This window comes from Dipodomys ordii, unplaced genomic scaffold (assembly GCF_000151885.1).
Source record: "Dipodomys ordii isolate 6190 unplaced genomic scaffold, Dord_2.0 Scaffold203, whole genome shotgun sequence".
Lineage (NCBI taxonomy): Eukaryota > Metazoa > Chordata > Mammalia > Rodentia > Heteromyidae > Dipodomys > Dipodomys ordii.
This window is the reverse complement of record NW_012267419.1, coordinates 831348-839818: the sequence shown is the minus strand read 5'-3', so window position 1 is coordinate 839818 and position 8471 is coordinate 831348. Positions and strand designations below refer to the sequence as shown.

Genomic DNA, 8471 nt, shown 5'->3' with positions numbered 1-8471 from the left:
TGACTATGTTTATTGCAGCATTATTTACCATAGCTAAGATATGGAACCAACCCAAATGCCCCTGAGTAGATGAATGGATCAAGAAAATGTGATATAGATAGATAGATAGATAGATAGATAGATAGATAGATAGATAGATAGATAGATAGATAGATAGATAGATAGATAGATAGAGATAGAGGAATTCTATGCCTCCATCAGACAGAATGACATTGTCCCATTTATTAGGAAATGGAAAGGCTTGGAAAAAATTATACTAAGTGAAGTAAGCCAGGCCCAAAGAAATATAGGTCCCATGGTTACCCTTATTTGCAATAACTAGCATATGTCTGGTACAAGTAAAAAAAGTTCAAAAGCTATGTACATATGACCAGATAAGATGAAGTTAAGCAAAATGAACCCCAAGATGGGGACACAGTGTTTTTTTTCTTTCTTGCTATTGTTTCTAACATGTTTACAAGGTACCATGTGATTTTTTTTGTTGCTTTGTATGTCCCTCCCCCATGGTATAACCCCTGTTTTCACTGTATTTGATGTTGGTATAATTGGGGGAGGGAAAGGGAAAAAACAAAATGTTTAAATAGGGATACAGGTTGACCCATTGTAACAATGAGATAGACAAGACACAATGTTGAAAAATGAACTTGACAATTTAGGTGGGGGTGGGGGTGAAGGAGAGTATAGTTGTGGAGGTGGGAGGGAAGAGATGGTAGGGGAAAAACAAAGGAGGAGGCATCAATGCTTAATAAGAAATGTACTTATTACCTTGCTCATATAACTGTAACCTCTCTGTACAGTATTTTCACAATAAAAAGTTATTTAAAAAACGAATATTCATATGGAATAGAAGACCCTGAAAAGCAAAAACAATGCTTAGCAGGAAGAACAGTGCTGAAGGGATATCAATACCAAGCTTCAAACTCTATTACAAAGCTGTAGTAATAAAACCAGCTTGGTACTGGCACAAGAATAGGCCTGAGGACCAATAGAAGATCCAGAAATGAACCACAGACCTGTAGCCACCTAATTTTTTATAAGGGAGCAGGATAAAAGAAAGACATCCACTTCAACAAATGGTGCAGGCAGAACGAGCTATACACGTGCAGAAAAATGAAGTTAGATCCTAATACATCACCCTGCACCAGAATCAACTCCAAATGGATCATAGAACTCAATAGATGACTGGATAGCCTGAAAATATTACAGGAAGGAATGGGGAAACACTAAGGCTCCTTGGCACATAGTGAAACTTTCTATAAAGATTCAGAACCACAACAAATCAAAGACTGGATGAATAGGATCAATTGAATCAAACTGAGTTTCTGGATGGCGAAGGACCTAGCAAGCAAGATAAATAGAAGCCCACAGAATGGGAGATCTTTACTAGCTATGCATCAGACAAGGGTTTCATATCTAAAATATATGTAAACCCCCCAAAAACAAGTCCTCAAAGAAACTACCAACCAATTAGTAAATTGATTAAAGACAAAGAGATATTTCTCAGAAGTAGGAATGGTCAATGGACATATGAATTGATGTTCCAACATCTCTGTCCATAAAGAAAATGCAAATCAAAACAACATTGAGATTCCACCTCACCTCAGTTAGAATGGCCATTATCAAGAAAACAAACAGAAGCTGATAGAGATGTGACCAAAAGGGAATGCTATTACACTGCTGGCAGGAACTGTTACTTCCTAAAAGACTAAACAGAGCTTCCCTATGATCCAGCAATCCCACTTCTGGGCATCTATCCAATTGAACACAAATTGGATACACTAAAGCCACCAGCATGACCATGCTCATTGCAGCATTATTGATATGAAATCAACCCAGATGCCCCTCGGTAGATGAATGGATCAAGAAAATATGGTATATATACACAACGGAATTCTACGCTTCCATCACAAAGAATGACATTGTCCCATTAGTAAGGAAATGGAAAGGTTGGGAAGGTGGTTCAGTGGTAGAATGCTTGCCTTGCATGCATGAGGCCCTGGGTTCAATTCCTTAGCATCACGTAAACAGAAAAAGCTGGAAGTGGCGCTGTGGCTCAAGTGGTAGAGTGCTAGCCTTGAGCTGAAGAGCTGAGGGACAGCGCCCAGGCCCAAAGATCAAGCCCTATGACAGACAAAAAAAAAAAAAGAAGGAAATGGAAAGACTTGGAAAAAAATATACTAAGTAAAGAATGCCAGACCTAAAGAAACACAGGCTGCATGTTTTCCCTCATATGTAACAACTAGAATGTGCCCATAAATCTTCACGTAAACTCAATGGATAGTAAAAGAAATAATTACACCTAGACATGATTAATTAAACAGCAATATAAACATTCAGACACTGAGAACAATGGAGGATATTCTTAGGAGAGGATCTCAATAGCTAGGTTCATAAGATCATATAAATTGTTGCTTATGGAAGTGAACTCCAAGAAATGAAAGTTTTTTTATTGTTTGTGGTTCTCTTTTTCTTTTGTTCTTTCCTTTTTTCTGTCACTGCTTTTATTTCTATATCCTTTGTCTTGTATGTAAGTTTATCTGATTTGGGGAGGGGAAAGGAAAGCACAGAAACTATGGAACAAAGGGTGAAACCAAGTCAGCAAGTGACACTCACTAGACAGTATGTTGGAAATCAACTATATAAATTGTGTGGAGAGGAAAGCTGGGAGGGGAAAAACTGGGAAAGAATGAGGGTAGGGGTAATACTTTCAAAAGGAAATGTACTCATTACCTGACTCATGTAACTTTAACCCCTCTGTACATCATCTTTACAATAAACTTTTTTTTGGGGGGGGGGTCCGGTCATGGGGCCTGAACTCTGGGCTCAAGGCTAGTGCTCTACCACTTGAGCCACAGAGCCACTTCTGGCTTTTTTCTTTTTTGCTTATGTGGTGCTGAGGAATCGAACCCAGGGCCTCAGGCATGCAAGGCAAGTGCTCTTCCACTGAGCCACCTTCCCAACCCTACAATAAACATTTTTAAAAGATGCTTTATACTCATAAATTCACATAATGAATTGAAATCCCTTTGTATAACTTAAATTTTTAAAAAAGCTACTTTTTCTCCTCTTCCCTCCCTCTGCCCTTTCCCCCTCCTCTTCCTTACCCAATTCCCCTTCCCTGCCACAGGCCACAGCATGGGTGCCCACCCCTCCTGAAAACAACTCCCCACTGCCCGTGGCCACTTCCACATGCTAGATACACCACTCAAACGTCTACCCCAATTTGCTCCCAGCACCATGGCCAACTAGCCTACATTACTGCAGAGGCAGCCTATAATCCCAGCAGCCCCCGACAAAATAATTGGAGATTCCTTGGCTTTGTAAGAAAATACTAACAGTTCTTTTGGCATAAAAGGAGGTTCAGGTGTCTGGGGATTGAAATAAAATTGCTTTATTGGAGCTTTTAGAATGACTGCACAATGGACATACTGAACATCATTTATTGTGATAAAGAGAAAGTACCTGCATCTGTATATTACACTGCATGTGCAACTCACTTGTGCTCAGTGTTCTTAAGTTTGACAAAGATGTTAGCAAGGCATAGGCAAGTGCCTCTAGCTGATAAACCTCATGAGAAAACCATAGGCTTTCAGCGCCAAGTGCATACCATTGAGGGTTTTTATTTTGCCCAGAAGATGGTTGTCAAGGGCTGGGAATGTGGCTTAGTGGTAGAGCACTTGCCTAGCATGCTTGAAGTGCTGAGTTCAATTCCTCAGTACTATATAAACAGAACAAGCCAGAAGTGGCACTATGGTTCAAGTGGTAGAGTGCTATCCTTGAGCAAAGAGAAGCTCAGGGACAGTACTCAGGCCCGAAGTCCAAGCCCCAGAACTGGCAAAAAAAGAAGGTTGTCAAACTAGCCCACTTATGTGCTATGTCTGCAAAGAATAGAAATACAGCAAGGTCACAAACATCCAATATTGGCACAAGAAGCTAACCAAATTGGAGCATCAATTTTAGCTATGGCTCATTGCAAAAGGACCTTCACTGAGGAAATCTCAAATTATTCCAGGAAATTAGTTGTAATTGTACAGCATATTGAAGGAGGAGAACAAACAGTGGAAGATGGAAGTGGAAATGGCTCACACAGACATGTACCAGATACTGTGGAAAAGGCCCAATCATGTGTCCACATTTATTTTTCTGATCTACATGAAACTCTCTGTTGTCAGGAAGAAATCGCTCTAAGTGTTGTTGATGCGCATGTCAAGAAAAATTGATCTGGCTCAGACAGCAAGACACAGATATGACTATTTTGTTGTTCCATGTTTCAACAGTATGTCTCTATGGTAAAAAGACTTTATAGTAGGATGATTGTAGACTTGTCTTGGCAAAGCAGGAAATTACAAGATTATAAGAAATATTGCAGAATCTGCAACAGTAGTTTATAGAGGATACAGATCATACTCAACTAGATGCCAGCATTCCTGTCACTTTTACCAACAACAATAGAGTTCATATTGGACCCAAAAGGAAATTAGAGTTGTTATATTACATTTAGATGGAAAAACTACTATTTTATTTAAGTTAAAACAGGGAATGTGGCTCACTGGTAGAGTGCTTGCCTAGCACATAGGAAACACTGGGTTCAATTCACATAAACAGAAAAAGCTGGCAATAGCACTGTGGCTCAAGTGGTAGAATGCTAGCCTTGAGCAAAAAGAAGCTCAGGGACAGTGCCCATGCCCTGAGTTCAAGCCCCAGGATTGGCAAAAAAAAACAGGATTAGTTCATATAGATCAGTCAACAATTGGTTTTAAGGTGGAGCTGCAGAATATAAAATCTAAAATTCAGGGTTGGAGATATGGCTCAGTTGGTATAGTGCTAGCCAATGAGCAAAAGCATCAGGTATGAAGTCTGAATTCCTGATCTCAGACCTAAAATCTAAAATTCACTATTTGAGATGTTGGTGCAACACACAAATGAAGAGCAGTTTGGAAATATTATTACCTTAATACCCAAGCTGTTGTATTTGTTGTTGACAATAATCATAGAGACAGAATTGGTGTAGAGACAGAATTAGTGAATGACACAGCGAACTTTCAAATTTGTCAATGGAAAAAGAACTATGGGATGCTTTCCTCTTGATTTTTGCTAACAAACAGGTGTATAAAGGATGGGCACAGATATCTAAGAAATGCTCATTGAACTAATGCACCTCATAAACCAAGCCCTCCATCAGCCATCTTGAAAGACAAGGCTAAATAGAGAAATAGACTTAGGGTTAGGCCCTACTCCTGGGTTCTTGTCCTGCAATGGGATGATAAGAGCACAGACCACAAGGTAGGAAGAAGTTTTGAGGATGAAAATGGGTAAATATGAATCAACATCACAGCTGGACAGTGGCAGGGGTCAACATTGGGCTCTCCAAATGGGCTTCTTCTTACTCATTATGCTATCTGGCCAGTGCCATAGACAAGAAAGACCAGGCCCCTATGCAGGACATATTCTACTTCCCTGTGGAGGAGGAATTGGTCCCTAGATTGTGACAGCAGTTGACTGAGGCCATGGTCTGGAATACTCCCCATGTCTGGGGATCCAAGGTTATGATCCAAAGCTTGCTTCTTCCACCTCCCATGGAAGTCGGGCACACAGACACTGAGGTCAGCCACCTGAGGAAAGGTACATCTTTGTCTTTTGAAGTATGGCCAGATGTTTTGTGGTCTGCTTAGGAAATCCAGGAAGGCAGCTTGCTTGACCAGGTTTATCCCACACCCATCATCCACAATGTCAAATAGTCCAGCCACATCACACAGCAGACTGTTCCCATCACTGCACATCCATAGAAAACACAGTCAAAAGGACTTGACCTAGAGAGATGTGCTATGTGCCAGAAGCCCATTGAGGCAGCCTCAGAAATGCCCATATATCAAGGGGTCCAGACTGAGTAGAAATTCTTTAACCAAAGCAATTGAGTCCAAATATAGGGACACCACCTTTGTCTTCTCATTTGCTCACCATGTGAACATTGAAGAGGACTAACAATGAAAGATAACCACTGGCCCCTTTCCCACCAACTTCTATTCACCATGGGCTGCTTTTGCTTACTTACTCTTTAGCTCCCCTCATCATGGAGTCCATTATTCCATAACTCCTCAGGTGAAGTGTATCTCCTTCAGGTCACTATGACTCTGTCTGCTCACTTCAGGTATGTCAGCTCAAGTCTCCTTGTGAACTCAGAGTCTATCTTGTCCTTGTCACCTCAGCTCAAGTCCTTCTCCTCCAGCTTATCTCAACTGAACTTTGCACCTTCAGTTTCACCTCAATTCAGTCTCTTCCAGGTCACCTTAGCTTCAGTCTATCTCTTTCAGAACACCTCAGCTGACTTTGTCCCCTCCAGGTACCTCAGTTCAACTTGTCTCCTCCATTTCAACTCAGCTGGGGAACTTCTGTTTCAGCTTGCCTCAGCTGATTCTATCTCCTACTGCTCAACACATTTTTAGCCCTTAAACTCCATGCCATCTCAGCTCCAGTCCATGTCCTCCAGCTCACCTTGGCTCCAGTTCACCTTTTCAACTCAGCTCAGCTTGAGTTTCCTCCAGCTCAACTCAACTTGAATCTTACCTCCTCCAGCTCAAGTTATCAGCCTCCTCATCCCTCTTCCCATGCACAAACATGTATCTATACTAACAAGTTTATTATTCTAGAGTGAAGTTTAAAAAAATAGAAAAAAAGACTGGAGGCATGTTTCATGTGGTAGAGTACCTGCCTAGCAAGCAGAAGGCATAAGAATTCAAATCCTAGTACCACCAATAAACAAATAAAAAGAATTTGAAGGCTGGGAATGTGGCTTAGTGGCAGAGTACTTGCCTAGCAGGCATGAAACCCTGGGTTCGATTCCTCAGTACTACATAAACAGAAAAAGCCAGAAGTGGTGCTGTGGCTCAAGTGGTAGAATGCTAGCCTTGAGGAAAAGAAGTTCAGGGACAGTGCTCAGGCCCTGAGTTCAAGTCCTAGGACTGCCAAAAAAAAGAATCTGAAAAAAGATCAGAATGAGAGAAACTTGTACTTTTCGGGAAAAAGAATTCAATTTTCAGAAATGGAAGCTCCCTGGATTATAAAGTGGCTTTTAAGCTTCATCAAGAATTCATGACTTCATTTTATTTTTTATTTATTTTTTTGCCATTCCTGGGCTTGAACTCAGGGGCTGGGTACTGTCCCTGAGCTTCTTTTGCTCAAGGCTAGCACTCTACTACTAGAGTCACTGCACCCCTTCCAGCCTTTTCTGTGTATGTGGTACTAAGGAATTAAGCATTCTACCACTAAACCACATTCCCAGCCCCCTGTGACTTCATTTTAAAAGCAGGAAGAATGGCAGGGCTCATGTCTGTAATCCTAGTATCAGGAGGCTGACATCTGAGGATTTCTGTTCAAAGCCAGCCCAGGAAGTAAAGTCTGGACTCTTATTGACAATTAACCACCGAAAAAGCCACAAAAGGAGCTGTGACACAAATGACAGACTGTTAGCCTTGAGCAAAAGAGCTCAAGGACCCAGGCCCTGAGGTCAAGCCCCAGGACTGGCACAAAAAATTAGCAGTAAGAAGCCAATGACAAATGTTTACTAATGGAGAAATACAATTAAATGTATAATTTAGAAAAAATTGGGAGGTGGGAGAAACCAAGGAGGGCGGGCATGGATGCAAGCAGCATTACTTGGGAAGATAACTTGCAACAATAATCTGGTGAGAGATGATAGCAGCATACAGAGATGTCAATTTGGTGATAAACTGGATGGGGCAACAGCACAAGACCACTCAGATTCTGCCTCAGCTGACTGCATAGACTGCTATATTCATTCAGACTGAGAATAGAGGAAGAACAGAACAGGGAAAGATACGACGACGTTCAGTATTAGATAAAGTGCATAGAGCATCTAGAACAGGGGTGAGAACGTGTTTTCTGCCAAAGGCCATTTGGATCCTTACACCATCATTCAAAGGTCATAGAGAACTACCAATACTTGGAAATGAGGAGAAGCAGATGAAAGATATATATCTGTCCTGTCATGTACCAAGTGATTTTGAGGAACCTTACATAGTCCTTGGGCTGGATATTCCCCACCCCTGATTTAGAAGAAATCTAGATGGCATATACCCTGAAGGCAGCTGGACACAGAAATGACAAAGTACTCTCTGGTTTTCAATTTAGGTAACTGATAAACGGTTTTTGCCATCTACTGATGGCAAAACTGTCTGTGCCCCAGTGCTGCTGCTCACCTTTCTTTGGCCATTGCTTACCCTGGAGTCTATGGAAGCAACAGAAGGCCCCTTCAGCTTGGCTCATCAACAGAGCAATGAGCAGACTATTTATTAGATTCAGGGAAATACAAAGAGGCTGTTTTTTCTTTTTTATTGTTATTGTAAAGGTGATATATACAAGGGATGCACTTATATAAGTCAGGTAATGAGTACATTTCTTTTTGAACAGTGAAACCTCTTGGTTTTTTTGTCACAAAAATGTTCGCGGGGGGG

General features: G+C 41.2%; 1 pseudogene; it reads left to right on the top strand.

Annotated features, from left to right (window-relative positions):
- Positions 1 to 3419: 3419 nt before the first annotated feature.
- Positions 3420 to 8313, top strand: LOC105999906 (annotated as a pseudogene).
- Positions 8314 to 8471: the final 158 nt, after the last annotated feature.